We start from the raw sequence: 17,757 nt of genomic DNA on the forward strand, positions 1-17,757 counted from the left end.
AGAAGTCCAGCCCAAGCTTCTGTTCCAGGGCATCTGAGACTTGAGGAGAGGAAGTAGGAGCCAGATCAATCAAATCACAAGTTCTTTTTAAGAGCAATGGGAGAGCGGAAGCCAAATCTGAATTCAGTGAACGGCTTCTCACGCTAAAGGTGTTTTTATTTTCCCCATACAGAAGAACTTGATTATTGTGAATGTCCTGAAAGGACTATTGCAAGTAAAATTCCTATTGACTCCACTGGGAGCTTGGTTGAAGACCTGCAGGATTTGACTTTCTAGACAGTTTGTCTAAGAGCAGAATTGTAACTAACCTAGTACATGACTTTCAGCAAGTCACCTCTCCTGCTCTCCCCTCCCACCCTTTGTCAGTCTTGTCTATTTACACTTGAAATCCTTTAGGGCAGGAACTGTCTGAGCATATTTCTGTATAGAGCACAGTGCCACCATCGCCTAACCTGAGCTGCCGCTTCTAGGTTCTAGTTCCATAATAATGCATTGCAACAATTCAGGAGATTCATTACGAAGGATGATTGATCACAGCACCTTCTTTGTCCTTTACAGGGGCGGCTCTAGGCACCAGCATGCCAAGTGCATGCCTGGGGCAGCACACCGCAGGGGGCGCTCTGCCAGTCGCCGCGAGGGCAGCAGGCAGGTTGACTTCGGCGTCTTGCCTGTGGAGGGTCCGCTGGTCCCGCGGTTTCAGCGGACCTCCCGCAGGCATGCCGCCGAATCCACGGGAGCGGGGACCTCCCGCAGGCAAGCCGCTGAAGGCAGCCTGCCTGCCATGCTTGGGGCGGCAAAATACCTAGAGCCGCCCCTGGTCCTTTAATCCCAGCCAGTCTCATCACTTTGACTGGAATGAGTGGTTTGTCTTTGTTAGCCATCCACAGGCCTTGACTCTTGCCTGCACTACGCCCCTGTGTGTGCTGCATCACCACTGCAAAGTGGCCTCAAACCCAGTGTACGTGTCTACTGGAGGATCACCCATCCATCTGGGGATCCATTAGTGCCCTAGAACTGGCATAGCAGCTCCTCCCACTTGCTGATGATGTAGTGTTTGTGGGTGGAGCTTCCCTATGTGCCATTAATCCTAGGTTGTTACCACCACCAACCGTGCAGTTTAGAGAGGCCTTTCAGATTACATAGGGGGATTGGGCCAAGACAAGGCCTGCCCAGGATGTGCACAAAGGTATTTTAAATGCACCATTATATATGCTGTGAGTTGCCCTGTGCATTCTGCAGGTGCTGCTCAGGCTCAGAGTCTTAGGCCTGGTCTACACACAAGGCGGGGGACGGGGGAAGACATCGATCCAAGATATGCAACTTCAGCTACGAGAATAGCAACGTATCTCAGATCGAATTAAAATTACTTCGCATCCTCACGGCACGCTGCAGCTCCCCCGTCGACTTTGCTTCCACCTCTTGCCAAGCTGGAGTTCAGCAGTGGACAGGAGAGCAATCGGGGATCGATTTATCACATCTACACTACATGCAATAAATCTATCCCTGATAGATTGATCGCTACCCACCAATCCAGCGGGTAGTGTAGACGTACCCACAGTGCGACAACTCACATGCATAGCCATCTGCCTCACACTTAGCAGCACGCTATTGTAGTGTCCATTACCGATAGGCCTCCACCACAAAATTCAGATCTGTATTCAAAGTGGCTGTGTAGCTCTGTGGCTTTGGTTTGGGGTCACACCGAAAAGCAAGGTGTGAAGAGTGGAATTTTTGCCGGCAGTCCTCTGTTATTGTCATGCAAATCCCACTTCAGAATGTTTTTTTTTTAATTAATAGAATGGAAAGCACCTTTAAACTAACAAACAGCAGTTGTATCTTTCACTCTTAAGAAAAAAAAAGAGCTGTGCAAAATTAACAACCAACACCACTTCACACTTTTGTAACAAATTCAGTGCAGGATATCAAAGCACTTTGTAACGGTAAACTTACAGATATCTTCATCCTAACTGATGGGGAAACTGAGGGACTGAGCAGCAAATTGACTTGCTGAAAGTGAAACAAAGTCAGTGGCACAGGCAGGAGTCAGCCTCCATATTTTAGGATTCCCAGTTCTGTGCTTTAATCACTAGAAAATGGGCGAGGGATGGAATGAATAAACCCTGCAACTGAATTAAATGGAAAGTACTTTACATACAAGTTCCCTATAAGCTGGAAGGAATACACATAACTATACAATATATGGAACCTATCCTACCCAGGAATCTGGTCAAGTTCCTCCAGCTTTCGAAGCTAAGATGGCAAAAATAATCACTTTTTGCAGAACACAGAGGTGGGAATTGCGTGTTTAAGTTATCTGCTGCAGTCACCAGTGGAAGCAGTAGCTTGAGTCTAATGTCCAAAGCCGTTAAGAACAAGCAATCTCATTCAGCCAGAACTAGTATCTGTTTTGCTGCTTTTTTTAAAATCACACCAGTTGCATTTCTTGAAGCCCTGACAGGATATTGGCAATGAGACTCCAGCATGCCCATGATGCACCCCTTAGTAACTCAAGCCCAGCCATTCAAATGAATCAATTAAATTTGTAGCCTGGGGCTTCAGACTGGCTACTTTCCAGCTCCCACAGCTCTTCTAGCCTGCCTAGCAGGTAGTAATAAATGAACAATGGAATTGGGGAGGGAAATTTAGTCTTGGGAAGAGCATGCATAGGTGACTAGGTGCATCCCTCTTCAGTAATGGTCAGTGGGAGTCAGGGTGAGAAGCATAGTCTTCCAGGAGTTCAGGCATTTCACCCATGGATTGAGTACTACCGCACTCATGGCAGACGAGGAAACCACTTTAGGACTTGATTTTTCTTTATGGCCTTCTTAAAGAGGGAATCACATCCAGTCTACTCTCTCCCCAACCAAGAGGTGGGATTAAGGTTCCAGGAATTGTTAGAAGAATCAAAACCCTTTGTTCTGGTTCCTGGCTTTCAGCAGCCATGATAACTGGTTTACACATTGAAGAGAGTTTATCCAACCCTGACAGCAAATCACTTTCTGGCTTTCAAGATGGGATGATATTTTTAACTCAAGGATGTTGTCTGCAAGAGATCTGAGCAACACCTTTTTGACTTCGCTCATGAATGATGGAGAGCCATTGAGATGTGAATGATTTTATTTAGCAGCTTGGAGATCATGGCATGAGATGGTTCTTTGAGAATTGAGCTAATTACACCTATTGGAGTTCGTTACATGCTCAGGCCCCGAACCTGCCAAGGATTCTGGCACATGCTTAACTTTATGCATTATGGCAGGCTCACTATCTGCAGTGCGTAAAGTTCAGCACATCCTTAAAAGGCCTTTTAGGATCAAGGCCTAACACAGTGGAACATGGTGCAACGTACAAACACATAGGAAAATGGTTCAGGGCCGGGAAGTGCTTAGTGTGGGTGCAGAGTTAAGCAAATCACTGTCCGTGAAGAGGGTAAGAGGACGAGGAGGAATTTGAAGGAGATGGGGAAAGTGCTAGATACAAAGGAACTGGGAGATTCTTCCAAGTATAAGAGTGAGCATGAACAAGGGTGTAAAGATGATGGTGGGAGCAATAAGGAGAGGCTGTATCTGGGTTACAGGGGCCAACGTTATTTTCTGGTGTAAATCAGTGTCGCTGCATGCATCAGATTAAGGGGTGCCCAGAGAGCAAGAGAATCTGATGCATGAAGTGGCAGATCTAGTTGGGGTGCAGTTATGGAGAGACTTGAGCGCAAGACACATGAGCAAGATACAAACTCAACATGCAGCAGTGAGGAGTGAAATGAGATCATTGAAAGCCTTTTTTCCTGAATATTTTCATTCCATAGGTTTCAGAAAGGACCTTGGTGTGCGGCTTCAGAGCTCAGGAAAATTTTCATTTTCAAATTATTTTTTTTAATTCTCTCATGTTCTCTCCCTCCTCTGTCCCCCTCCTCCCCCTCTTTCTTTTTGCCAATGAAAAAGAGGAGAGGGCATGAGGGGGAACAGGGAGAATGGAAGAAAAAAATGCCATTTTTGCCAAAATTGGGACATTTTCAGAGACAAAAAGATTGTGAATGTTTATTTTTTTGGGGTGGAAAAAAAAGGCCAAAAATTTCTCAACGTTTTTTCATCAGCTCTAAATAGTTCAATTTCCAGAATTAAGGGCTGCCCTAACACTGCACATGCAGGGCACCTCCTTTACTTGGCTCTGTGAACTTCCCACATGGTGGGTGTCAGAATGGGCAGGAGATATGCCACCGTGAGGCTGCTGCTTCTCCTCCCACACAGCCAGGAAGTGGGTGGGGCCCACACCCTGGCAAGCAACGCCAAGCCAGAGCAGAGTGGGAAGGAATCCCATATTGACAGAGCAGCAGATTATCTTCCTCCTGGAGCAAAGGAGGAACCGGGGAAGGAAACCCAGCTCTGAGTGAGCGTTACAACCACTTTCCTGGCCTGCTCCCGGGATGCTGCAGCTACGTGCTGCTCTTCACTCAGAACACACTGCAGTGTCTGTTCTCCCCCTTCCCTCTGACAGGCTGTTAGGTCCTACACGTATATGAGAATTCTGCGGTATCTTGTAGGAGAGGAAAGGGCAGGATGAATTGTGAATAAAGCTATTCACTGAAGCCCATGTTAGGCATTCTTTTCAACTTAAAGGGCAGCCACACTCGCCAGTGCTGACCACACAGCTGGGGCTCGGCCAAAAGAGCTGATGAGAAGGGAAAAAAGTAACTCTTGGATGACGTGTATTTGGCCAGTCATAGTATATGCCATTGTCAGAGTCCACAGTCTCTAGGATAGGTGCATTAGACGGCTATATGCATCCCAGTGGTAGACTGAAGAATAGAGAGCCTTCACTGTTCACTGTTTCTGCCTCGGTGCTTATACGATCTCCACCACTGTAGCATCTGAGCACCTATCTTAATGGTCTCAGAGGTGGAAAATAAATAGTGAATCTTAGCATGCGAACAGGACAAGAGAAAGTGATCCCCAACCATTTTTGATTGGAGCTCTTCTCTTTTCCTCCTTTGTATATTTGCTTTTCTCCAAGGCACTAGGAGCTTCTTTATGGATAAAAATGAAAATTATCCTATTTTTAATTGACTTCTTCCAAAGGAACAGCCCTATGCAACAGCCCTATTCTAGCCTAGTTACTATGGGTGAGGTGAGGTCGTACAATCGTACTTAAATGAGACATCAGTGGTAGGACTTGGGCTGACCCTCTGCTCCAGGTGAATTGAACCAGTGCGTGATCAGATTCGCACAGCTTTTCCTAAAGTATTGTTAGATATAATCTCACATACTCCAGACAACAGCATCAAAATAAGTGATTAGATTGCACTGTACTTCCAGCAGCACTCATAACCATTTGCTGCACAGTATGTTTTCACAAAGCAAGAGCTACATATGTCTTGTAAGCAAAGGATCCACAAATGGTGCTCAGGGACTTTGGGAAAAGCGGTCCAATGTGATGTGGGCCATATTAAAAATCTAGACAGATAACACCGGATTTTTCAAAAAGCTCAGGGCCACTGTGCTCAGCTCCTTCAGCAGTCTGGTGATTTATTTGGTGCCTATACAGAAACTGAGCAATTTTGAGGATCTGGGCCCCTTTGGCAGTGCTAAACCCTTGTGAAAGTTCCAACCATAGGATGCAAATTTCCAAAAGCCACTTTGACCCACATTGGTAGAGCTGCTTAGGTGGGGCTGCGCTCAGCATCACAATGCATGAGTGATTTAGGAGCCTAAATCTTGTTTTCAGGAGTGGCTAGCCATTGCCACGCTGAACACAGCAACATGTCAACAGATTTAAAAACGGGGCTTTAGTGACTTATGAACACTAGTCCTACTGAAAGTCAGTGTGACAACGTGATTTAGGCACTTGTGATCATCTCACCTATATGGTCTATCCCCAGTTTGCTTGTGGCCATGCTGCATACGGCAATGGAACCCAAAACTTCTTATGCAGGCAAAAATCCCATAGGCTTTAGTGAGAGACTTACTGGAACAATGAGCTCAGGATGAAGGCCTGAGAGAGGCATAGTTGACCCCTTACTCCTTTATTCCTACGTCCTCCTTTTTAACAGCAAGAAGCTGGGGGCAGTGATTTAACATTTGTAAGAGCTGACAGCAGCCTGCAGGTCTGGAAGATTCAAGGACTTGAACTGTGTGAGTGGGATTTCTCGTGACACAGGCTTCTGGAGAAGGGTTCAAGAGGCCAGGACATATTAACCTGCAGGGAAATAAACCCACAAGAAAGAGGAGTTGGGAGGTGACGGAGCTGGGGAGTCCCTGTGCTGAACTCTGCAGGCTGACTCCCTCCCAGCACCAGAGGGCTGCTCAATGCCATTGAGCATCCAGAGCAGAAGCAAAAGGTCATTTTGTCACCAGGCTCCCTAGGAGTCACTCCTGCCCACTGAGCTGGCGCCGGTTTCTGTGCTCCAGGGCAGTCAGCTTTAATTAGCACAGCCCCAATTCCCACAAGCCTCTGATTAGATGGTTTATGACCCAGAACAGCCAGGCAGCTCTAACCAAGAACTAATTCCACTTCAAAAGGCAGACCCTTTTAATGCATTTATACAAGACCCTGGGCTAAAATTACCAAACATTATTGGCCCTGAGAAGAGGAAGTGAAGTGAGTAGGTGAAGTGAAGTCTCTCTCAGCAGAAGTCCAGCTAAATTAGAGCCAGAGTGCTCACATGGGCACTGTTTGCCTGCTAGCTCGGAGCCTGCCTGACAAGTAGCTGCAACGCACAGGGATACCCAGCTGGGTATCCCTGTAAGAGCAACCTTCGGACTCCACTCTCACAGCCGCCACTTTAGAAGCTGGATCTGGAATCAGGTGATATTTTAGGCTACTGGAAAGGAACAGGCGATTTTTAGCCAGCTGGAGCCTTCACAATGGAGTCAGGCAGAGGCACTTTGAACCAACTGAAACAGGTGTGACTTTAGGGCATGAGCCTCCACTAGGGTAAAAGGGAGGTAGGAGTTCTAGGTTCTCTTCCCTGCTTTGCATTGATTTGCTGTGTGAACTCAGGAATGCCACATGCCCGGCCCTTGCCTCAGTTTACTGGTCTGTTAAATAGGGCTAATAATAGCCGATGCGGCAACTCATGGTGTCGGACGCCATCAGGTGGTCAAGGGACATTTACATAGAACACATCACTGGACATGGGCAATACCAGGAGGATGAGAAGCATAGTTGGGAAAGTAACGCATACTTTCCCAATGGATTGGTTTTTTTTCCCCTCTAAATGGACAACCCATCTGAAATTCTCAATTACTGAGGGACAGTCTTCACTCATTGATATATTTTGCTTCCCACCACCAACTCTCAGTATAACTTTATTCATGAGTAATGGACCCGAACACATGGATGCTAGATATCTAAACTATATTCTTAAATTCATTCACCTAAAAATCTGGGTTATTGCTGATTATACAATATATATGTATCTTATGACTTTAAAAACAAACTTTATATTTCTGGATAATCTAAGCACTATACCCAGATGTACAGACACCTTTCTCAACCTATGTATTATATATATGTTTTTTAACATTAGCTTTAATAAAAAATTTAAATCTGTTCTAAACATCCAAGTGATTGGGAGCCTTAATCAGGGATTTGGAAAGTGATTTGAGATCCTTGGATGAGATCTCCAAGACCCAGAGAGAGTTATTAGCATTATTATCGCAGTTACTGGATCAAATTCAACACTGGTACAAAGCCAGATGGCACTCTGCTGAAGTCAGTGGAGTGGTACCACTTTATTATCTAGCCTTATTTGCTTAATCTAGATAATGAATTTGTCAGATATTCATAGATTCATAGACTCTAGGACTGGAAGGGACCTCGAGAAGTCATCAAGTCCAGTCCCCTGCCCTCATGGCAGGACCAAATACTGTCTAGACCATCCCTGATAGACATTTATCTAACCTACTCTTAAATATCTCCAGAGATGGAGATTCCACAACCTCCCTAGGCATTGTATTCCAATGTTTAACCACCCTGACAGTTAGGAACTTTTTCCTAATGTCCAACCCAAACCTCCGTTGCTGCAGTTTAAGCTCATTGTTTCTTGTTCTATCCTTAGAGGCTAAGATGAACAAGTTTTTTCCCCACCTCCTTATGACACCCTTTTAGATACCTGAAAACTGCTATCATGTCCCCTCTCAGTCTTCTCTTTTCCAAACTAAACAAACCCAATTCTTTCAGCCTTCCTTCATAGGTCATGTTCTCTAGACCTTTAATCATTCTTGTTGCTCTTCTCTGGACCTTCTCCAATTTTTCCACATCTTTCTTGAAATGCAGTGCCCAGCTGAGGCCTGACCAGCGCAGAGTAGAGCAGAAGAATGACTTCTCATGTCTTGCTCACAACACACCTGTTAATGCATCCCAGAATCACGTTTGCTTTTTTTGCAACGGCATCACACTGTTGACTCATATTTAGCAGATATGCGTGCATCCATTTAGTACTGGAGGAAAGATTACCAGTGAAATTCAAGTTTTATTCCCAAGCAGATAGCGTCTGTTTACTTAACTGGTACTGTTTAAAGCATCTTTCCTGTCGTTAAAAGATAAAAAAAGCAAGGCAGCAGATGAGTAGGAGGGATTTGTTAGCTATGGTGTTTATCAGTTGTCCTGGTAATAAACCATGCCATTTCAGGGAGAGAGAATAAGATGGAAAAGACTTAAATTGGAGAGAGACTGTTCCTGGATCTGCTGAGCATATCATTTCAATGTCAACTTCCATAAAATATTTGTGTTGAACATGCAGTTACTTCGCTGTGCGGATAAAGAAGTTTCATTATTCACCTGCCCATAAGCAGTTTCCTTCCTGGTGCAGTTAGCGCTGTTTGTAGGGGTGCCAACTTTCTACTCATACAAAACCAAACACCCTTTCCCTGTGTGACGGGTTCGGTCACAGAGACCCCCTTGGGACTGTCACATGATATGCTGAGTTTACCTCTGAGCCTGTTTTCCCTCTGCCAGCTTGGGACTTCAGAACCCTGCCTTGTTGAGCCAGACACACCAGTCTGCTCCAGCACAGATCCAGGGTCTGAGCCATATGCCCCAAAGCTGCAGACTTAACTGAAAACAGCTTAAGTGCTCCTGTCTCTAGCACCCAGACACCCAGCTCCCAATGGGATCCAAACCCCAAAATGAATCCACTCCACCCAACCTGGAGCCACCAGGGTCCCTTTTAGACCCGGTGTTCTGGTCAAAAACTGGACACCTGGAAACCCTAGCTGTTTGCCTTATGATGTAAGGGGAGTGGAGGATTAGAGAGGACCTGTTGTGTGAAGTGGATTAAGTCCACATGAGTTCTTCTGAGCCATCTTTATGGAAGCTGGAGAGACAAGGTCTGGCCCATCAGAGCTGCCTTCTTAGAAGGAATAATGTGGGTAACAAGTCCTTGAATACAGCTGCGGTGGATGGGAAGGGGGAATGCTTGTTTTCCAGCCTTTGGCACCATAAATATTTCCATTCCCACTTATTCCTCACAAACAGTAGGATTTCATGCCCAGCACTACAGGAGAGGCAGCTGAAATAGGCAGTTGGAGAACGTACTTCTTGATGCTTCCCCATAGCTCCCAATGCCTCCTTTCCTCACCAGGTGGCTTTTCACCACTTTATGGATTTAGTGCATCCATCTCCTTCTCTGGGCCCTGAGAGAGTTCAGTCTCTATCTTTGGCATCTGTGCCGGGACTCCCAACAGAGAGTTCTTACCGGACGGGCTAACTTGCTGAGACCCAGCACATAAGCCAAACAATCAGGATGACCTGACAGTCACAGCATATCTGGACCAGCTTTGAACTGGAAGCCCTAAGGAGAAAAATTGCCACAATCCTATCTGTTTACACTACGTACTTGCATGGCCCCCATTACCATAGTACCTGAGCACTTCACAATATCTGTGAAATTTCTCCTCACGGTTTTGTAGGTGATGAACCAAGGTACAGAGAGACTAAGGACATGTCTACACTTACCGGGGGATAGATGTAGAATTGATGCATTGGCGGTCGATTTAGCAGGTCTAGTGAAGGCCTGCTAAATCAACCACAGTTCACTCTCCCGTCAATTCCTGTATGCCACCGAATCGAGAAGAATAAGGGAAGTTGACAGGAGAGCATCTCCCGTCGACATCGCATTGTGTGGACCCTGTGGTAAGTAGTGCTAAGCTACATCGACTTGAGTTACGCTATTCACGTAACTCAAATTGCATCGCTTAGATCAACTTTTCCCAGTAGTGTATACAAGGCCTTAGTGACTTGCCTAAAGTCACACAGGACGTCTGAGTGTGAACGGAATTGAACCCAGGTCTTCTGGGTCTCAAGCTGGTGCCCTAACTGCGGGGCCACCCTTAAACATAATAATCGCTATGGTGGGTCAGACCAATGGTCCATGTAAGCCCAGTATCCTGTCCTCTGACAGCAGCCAGATGCTTCAGAGAAAATGAACAGAACAGGGCAATTGTCAAGTGATCCCTCTCCTGCTGTCTAGTACCAACATCTGGCAGTCAGAGGCTTAGGGGCACCCAGAGCATGGGGTTGCATCCTTGACCACTATCCATTGATGGACCTATTCTCCGTGAACTTCATTCTTCTTTTAACCTGGTTAGGCTTTTGGTCTTTACCACAGGCCTTGCTCTCTTTAAGCACCCGAGTAGGGCCACTGAAATCAATGAGACTACTCACATGAAAGTTCAGCATATGCTTAAGTATCTTGCTGACTCAAGACCAATATCTGTTATATTTTCTACAGTTCTTGTACCGCACTCACTGTGGTGCCTGCAGCAATGTTTGTGCTCTCATATCCCCAGTATCAAACTCCAGCGAGCCGTTCCCTCACTCACAGCATGGGCAGCCACGTTGTGAGGGCAAGGCCAGTCCCCTCCCGTATCATTTTAGCCATTTTGATCCAATTACAAAACATTTGCAGGGGACAGAAGCCAGAAAGGGAGATGATTTTCTTGCAAGGCATTATCATGCTGTGCCTCTGATCGACAAGCAAGCAACACACAATGAGCTGAAGTAATTCACTGTGAGCTGTCAGTCCGACATGCACATTTTTTTTAATCTATATAAAGCACATGCATTTGCCAGGCTGTTTCTCACCGCTTGCAAGCCCATATCTCTGGGGTGATTATTTACCGAGACAAAAGCAAAGTCAATACCAGCTCCTGCAGATTTGTCCAAACAGTCAGCTCTGAGCTACATTTTTTGATTTAACTAGGAATCTAGATAGCCAGTTCTGCCTCTCTTCCTCTGCTTCTGCACCCCTAATTCACTGAGTGAGGCAGACCCTTAAAACAGCCCAAGTACCTCCTCAGCCTGACCAAGGGATAGAAGTGGGGGTGGAGTGCAAAGTCTTCAACCCATCCTAGAAGCTGGAATAGGACGGTCAGGCAGACATTCTGGGATCTCCACAGAACTTGGAGGCAAGAGTTTTCCATGCTTCTCAGTCATTTTTGGGGGTGGAAGGCTCTTATCATGAAACTAGGAATTTATTTTGGAACCCCAAAAGATAACATTTGATTTATGCCATCATGTGCCAGCAATGCCACTCTGCCATGTACATTGGCCAAACCGGACAGTCTCTATGCAAAAGAATAAATGGACACAAATCTGACATCAGGAATCATAACATTCAAAAACCAGTGGGAGAACACTTCAACCTCACTAACCACTCAGTGACAGACTTGAAGGTGGCAATTTTGCAACAAAAAAACTTCAAAAACAGACTCCAAAGAGAGACTGCTGAACTCGAATTAATATGCAAATTAGATACAATTAAGTTAGGCTTAAACAGAGACTGGGAATGGCTGGGTCATTACACTAATTGAACCTATTTCCCTATGTTAAGTTCTCCTCACACCTTCTATTATCACTTCAAAAGTTTGTTTTTTTCTCCTGCTGATGATAGCTCGTCTCAATTGATTAGACTCTTCCTGTTGGTATGCATACTTCCACCTTTTCATGTTCTCTGTATGTATAAATATCTCATGTCTGTGTGTTCCATTCTAAGCATCTGAAGAAGTGAGCTGTAGCTCACGAAAGCTCATGCTGAAATAAATTTGTTAGTCTCTCAGGTGCCACAAGTACTCCTGTTCTTTTTGCGGATACAGACTAACACGGCTGCTATTCTGAAACATTTGATATTCTGTCTCGGAGATGACACCTGAGACCAGGGCCCTTTATTAAAGCACCTCTCACCCGGGTGGAAAACATGCATGTGACATAGGAGCAAAATTGTCAACGACATTTTATCTTTTCCTCTTCTCTTTGGGTGAAATTTTTAGCCCTTGTGCAGAGGCCCAGCCCAAGACCCATGCACCACTTAGATACCACCCTCATCTCTCTGGTGAGCAAGGGTCACAGGAAGAAATGGGGAAAAGGAAATTACGGGGGTAAGCACCAAGCAAGGCTCAGATCCCACCTTCAGTGAAACACACACACACTAGAGAGGAGCCAAAAAGCCACAAACACTCTGGCCAGATTGTTGATTGAAGCCACGCAGTTGCTATCTGAGTAAAGCTGGCTGTAATATCCTCAAAAACATCCTTCTTAAAAAGGATATAAAGCTAATCTTTTTGGAAAGAAACAATTCTTAAGATATACCTGTTCTCACTGGTAAATTTGTCTTTATGTGGACATGTATAGTATAGAACAGTGTATATATATATATATATATATATATATAAATACATAATACTGGGTGTACATGTGCACACAGTTTTATGGGCCTGATTCTGTATTGTCCTGCATGTTGGGTAGTCAGTTGTACAAAAGGAGTGCAAAGTGTATATAAAGTGTTTTGTGTTTCACACCCACTTTGCACTAGTGTAACATGGAGAACCAGGCCCTTATACTTCTAAGAGTAGACTTTTCCCTTGTAGGGCAGAAATAAGCCAGCTATACTCATGTGGGATAAAAAAAATGCCTCAACTCCTTATATACAGTAACTATTATGACATCACCTTGGACTGGTTTCTAAGCTCCACAGCTGCTGCTTGTTATAGAATCCATACTGAAGCAAATCCTTGATTGATATCACATACAAGAATTAACTTCAAAGGCCTGCAATATCCACAGCTCCAAAGCACAGAATAGCTTCAATAATCTGCAAAATTGAATAACCAGACACCCAGCGTCCAGAGGGCTGTCAAACTCTCCAGCCGCCAAACTACAGAGGGGTGTGATAGCTGTGGGTGCTTTGCTGAACCTGAGACACGGGTCCATTACTCTGTCTGTATTTACAATCACAGCACTAGGCCCATCCAGTCTGATGGTCTCATACAGAGAGAGTGGGGTTTAGTGCTAGGAACTGGACTTTGCACCTCTACTTTTCTCCTGCTGCAATATAACCCGTGTCTGCTACAGTCTCCCCTCTTCTTCCTCTAAGCACCATCGTCCCCTGTGGTCAGGCCCTCATGGAGGGCAAGCATTCAGCAAATACAAATCCCTACTAGAATGCTGCATATTGAACTTTAATCAATCCAGTCATCACAGTGGCATATGCTATATTCCCCTGGGCACTCTGTTCCCCTTAAGCGTGTTTCTTAATGAATAATTAAGCTCTGCAGAATCAGGAAAGAACTTCTTTAAAATTAGGGTCAGATTGTGATGCCTTTATTGAGGGTGAGTAGCACTTTACAACAAGCAGACTCCATTGAAGTCAGTAGGACTAAACTATGTTAAAATCTTGCCCATAAATTTTGAGTACTCTGGTTTATCTCCAGGAAGCAGCTTCAACCAAAGGCATACGAGTTCCAGTGGCTTTGGGGGGTGCACCAGTAGCTCAGAGTAACATGGAGCCATCATTGTAGATGGATATTAAGATTCTCAGGGTCCTGTGACACCTTGAGTTTTTAAAGGACACTTTAATTAATTGGGCAGGGAATCACTAGACAAATACAGGGACTGTTTTCCCAACTATTTTCACCCTGTTCTTTCTTGTTCCCCCCGCCCCCCCATGGGGAGAAGAAATCTAGTTAGAATACAGCAAGATTTGCATGTCTGTTATGTACAGATAACTACCAATTTATGACCGTGGATCTGAACTGCACAAAACTATGGGGCAGTTTGGGTCTGGTTCTGAATTGGGCAGCTCAGGTCCATGGCTGGTCCTAGCCAATAAAGTTATAGGAAACAATTGTAATGGAATCAGAAGAAGAGGACCTGACGGGGAGCTTTGTTACTAACTTTGTAACTAAACTTGGGGTGGATTTGCAGTCGTTTGCTGGATCTGGAGCAAGTTTAGAGTCCACAAGCTGAAAATCATCTGAAATTTGATGTCACCTCTTTCAGTCTGAAACCAGGTGAAGCTTAGCCTTTCACTTTGAAGTGAAACGGGCTCATTTCAACTGCAGATTCAGAGAGTGTAAATGAATCCACGTGAACTCAGATTAAAAAAGGCAAGGCGTGGAAGCGCTGAGACAGGCACTGCCCTGTGAACAAACCTTGTTGCGTCATAATTTTGTGCTATTAATACACCTTTGCAGATGCATACTAACTATATTTGTGTTTCAGAGTAGCAGCCATGTTAGTCTGTATCCGCAAAAAGAACAGGAGTACTTGTGGCACCTTAGAGACTAACAAATTTATTTCAGCATGAGCTTTCGTGAGCTACAGCTCACTTCTTCGGATGCATAGAATGGAACACACAGACATGAGATATTTTACATACAGAGAACATGAAAAGGTGGAAGTATGCATACCAACAGGAAGAGTCTAATCAATTGAGATGAGCTATTTGTGTGTGTGTCATTTGCCTGCTCTCTCCATCCACTTTGTGGCTTTCGCAAAGACTGTGCAGTTCAAGTTTGCTTAGAGAATTGCAAGAATTGTGCTTTCTTCTTCTCCTCTAAACACTGACTTGTTTACACAGCTCACTGCAGCGCCACCTTGTGTTTCATCATTTCACCAGTGCAAAAAAGTTGCATCGAGAATGCAAACACTTGTTTTTGCTACATCTCCTCTATGAAGACCGTTACACCACACACATACACACCTGCGATATTAAGGCACAGCACAATTAACAGCCCTAACTCCCTGTTCTTTGGCAAATGGAAGTCAGCTCTCAACAGTCAAATGCTGCTGCTGACCAGGCTGGGCTGCTCAGGGAACAATATTTGGCTTGACATTTTTAGTAAGGGGTTAAAGCACCTTTAACACAGGATGTGGAGCTCAAAGATCTATGAGCATCATGTCTTCAGCAGGGCATTGTAGTCAGGGTGTAGGATGGAAATGCAGATCAATCTGCCTGTCTGGCCCAGGGACTCTGCCTTATTAGCAGAGAGAGCGCAGACTAAATGCATCTCTTTACAACCCCCCTTACTTCAGTGGAGTTACACCTGGTAAGAAATTCAGTTCATTATTTCTAGGTTTAACCATCTCCCGCCCCTGCCCCATGGCGAGACTCTCCTGGACTTCAACAGAGCCAGGAATTCACCCACAGTCTGCAAGTATTAGAGGTTTGCCATTTACAGGAACCAACATGCAAACAAATGCTGCACGGAGAACCAGCTGCAGTCAGTGATAGAACAGCGCCTCCTCCCTGCAGAGGGAGAATTATTGTCCGCACCTGTTGAAATCTGTTTCACTGAACTTTCACCGGAGTGGAAGCTAATTCCCAATGATACAACTTGCAGGAGCCAGGACTAGAAATGTTAATCCCTACTTTGAAGTGCAGCCCCCCGCACCCCAACCCAGTTCTTAAAGATACAGTGTAGAAAGGTCACTCACCACCCAGTGCATCCCTTCATGGCCATGCATGGTGTAGCAGCCTCTTCAACTTCACCACCCTCTGTCAACAGCTCCTAAGGTGGCTTGTTCTGTCTTATTACAACTCAGCCCTCAGGCCAGGTCAATTATAGTCCCATCCTTTCCAGGGTAATAAAGAGTCCAATAAAAGCAACAATGTAATGACCTTATCCAGGCCTTCAGCCCCACCTTGGGCTCCTTAGTCCTTGTGCTCCACTTACACCAGGGGTTTTTTACATCCCCTTGGGGTGGGCAGGGAAACCCAGGCCCTCTGGATTGTGACCCAGGAACCCTGTATTAAGCAGCCACGGTCTGCGTCCGCAACTCTGCTCTTTCCCTAGATGACTTCCTAGCTCCATCCACCTCCAGGCCCCTGTCACAGAGTGACCCCTTCCAGTTCTCTCTGCCTGGAGGTTCCAGCTCCATCTGCTGATTTGTGCCTGAGGCAGAGGCCTCTGAGTTGCCCTGGCAATGTGTAGCTCCCTACAGGCTGGCCTCCTGCAGCAATTACCCCAAAGCTCCTTTTCCTGGGAGGGTTTCTGCTTAAGAGCCTCTTTTCTGGAGGCACACCTTCCTCCAGCTGAGCTATGGTAGCCTTTTATCAGGTCCAGCTTGTTAGTCAATTAGCTGCTAATCAACCACCTAGTCAGTTCATTACTTCCCGGGCTGAATTGGGTAGGGCCAATGTTAGACTAAAAAGAAAAGAAAAGAAAAAAAAAGAAAGAAAAAAATAATGGAGATATACCTATTGCCTAGAACTGGAAGGGACCCTGAAGGGTCATTGAGTCCAGCCCCCTGCCTTCACTAGCAGGACCAAGTACTGATTTCACCCTGATCCCTAAGTGGCCCCTATCAAGGATTGAACTCACAACCCTGGGTTTTCCAGGCTAATGCTCAAACCACTGAGCTATCCCTCTCTGCCCACCTGCTTTGGTATGATTTATTTCCATGTTTAGAGATTCAATTACTGCACTACTCACATGTCATTTACCCACAGAGAGTCTGTAGTGATAATGTAACTTAGCTTTGCAGAGCCCCCCGTGACATGGGGACTGGAGCAATTGCCCGGCTTGCTACCCCCTAACACCCACCCCGGAGATGGGCTCATACTCCTTAAGTAAACCCATCACAAGTAGAGCAGGACCTGACTCCCCTGAAAGGGGCCAGCCACCCCGTGAAATGTAGGTTGAGATTTTCAAGGCAGGTTATGGGATTTAGGCACACCACTCCCATTCATTGCAATGGGTGTGGTGTGTCTAAGGGTAGGATTTCCCAGAGGGCACGCCTACCCATCCTGCGGCAGTGAGCCTCCACGGCCAGGTCGACAGGCTGGGGCTTGTGCTACCATGCTAAAACTTGCTGGGTAGACACCGCAGCTCAGACGTGCCGCCCCAAGCACTTGCTTGCTGGGCTGGTGCCTGGAGCCGGCCCTGCTCCCAGAGTGTTGGTCTGTAAGATATGTAAATAGTAGATGGTGGGGATAGGCATGAACAATAAAAGAGCACTGGTGCATGTACTTTGGAGCGGTCTCCGACTGAGTTTGTAGAGGGGCTGGGAGCAGGCACCACGACAGGCAATCTGAAAATCCCACCAGAAAATCCTCTACTCAACTTTGAAAACATCACAACCATGGGTTTTACTTTTCACTTCAAATCCCCTGAATTGTGTTTTTGCTTTTTGGTGGGGGGAGAGCGGGAAAGGAGGAAGATTTTTGGAAGCTATTTTTAAAACCACTAAAATACTAAATATTCTGTTCCTACTTATTAGAACTCAGAACCGTGTTCCAAGCCAGTCCATGTTAACCTGTGTGAATAGCACAGCATTTGATTTTTGTGTTGTTTATATTGCTGTAGGACCTAGAGGCCCCGGCAGAAATCAGGGCTCCATTGTGCTGAAGAAGTGAGGTTTTTTACCCACGAAAGCTTATGCTCAAATAAATCTGTTCGTCTTTAAGGTGCCACCGGACTCCTTGTTATTTTTGTGGATACAGACTAACATGGTTACCCCCGATACTAAACACAGAGACAGTTC

The 17,757-nt window shown here is 45.5% G+C and overlaps 1 protein-coding gene across 6 annotated transcripts in view; it reads right to left on the bottom strand.

The window, feature by feature from the left end:
* TNC (tenascin C) overlaps positions 1–16,284 on the bottom strand; it is a 230,083-nt gene extending 213,799 nt beyond the window's left edge. For all 6 annotated transcript variants that reach the window (XM_039506481.1, XM_039506480.1, XM_039506479.1 and 3 more), the window contains exon 1: positions 15,709–16,284. The gene's annotated coding sequence lies outside the window, so the exon portion shown is untranslated. The remainder of the gene's footprint in view (positions 1–15,708) is intronic.
* Positions 16,285–17,757: the final 1,473 nt, after the last annotated feature.

The sequence above is a fragment of the Mauremys reevesii genome, linkage group 19, assembly GCF_016161935.1.
Source record: "Mauremys reevesii isolate NIE-2019 linkage group 19, ASM1616193v1, whole genome shotgun sequence".
Taxonomy (NCBI): domain Eukaryota; kingdom Metazoa; phylum Chordata; order Testudines; family Geoemydidae; genus Mauremys; species Mauremys reevesii.